The sequence below is a fragment of the Varanus komodoensis genome, unplaced genomic scaffold (genome assembly GCF_004798865.1).
Source record: "Varanus komodoensis strain SLA01 unplaced genomic scaffold, ASM479886v1 scaffold114, whole genome shotgun sequence".
NCBI classification, from domain to species: Eukaryota; Metazoa; Chordata; class Lepidosauria; order Squamata; family Varanidae; genus Varanus; species Varanus komodoensis.
In genome coordinates, this window is record NW_025335328.1 from 226231 (window position 1) to 226862 (window position 632).

Sequence of the window (632 nt, forward strand, 5' to 3'; positions counted from 1 at the left end):
ACATTGTTGACCAATATTCAGCTTGTGATCTATAAGAATTCCACTGGCTCCCTCGGTTTATTGGCCCTCATCCAGTCCATCACCGGGTCCAGGCACTGATTCAGAACGGCCACTGCCTCACCTGGATTTGATGAGAAGAGGTAGAGCTGAGCGTCACCTGTGTATCGGGGACACTGCAGCCCACACGCCTGGATGATCTCTCCCAGCAATGTCGTGTCGGTGTCACAGAGCCCGGCCTCGGCAAGGAACAGCAGTCCCCAGCACCACCATCTGGCACTGGCCGGTCAAGTGGGAGCAGAAGCGCTCCCAGCCCCACCAGCCTGTCCAGGACACCATGCTGGATGAGGTCCAGAGGATCCACACTCCTCTCAGCAAAAGTCATCCAAGGCAGTTTCCGTTCCAAAACCAGACCTGAAACCCAAGAAAGATGCAGAAAAATGTGAAAAGTCCAAAGGAGTGCAACAAAAATGACCCGGAGACTGGAAACAAAGCCCCGTGAGGAGGGATTAAAAGAGAGAGGCACGTTTAGCCTTGAGAAGACGGCGCGGGAATATGAAATGTTACGTTGTTATTCGCGAAGTCGGGCCCGACCGATCGCGACCCCGTGGACAACATTCACACAGGAGCGATCG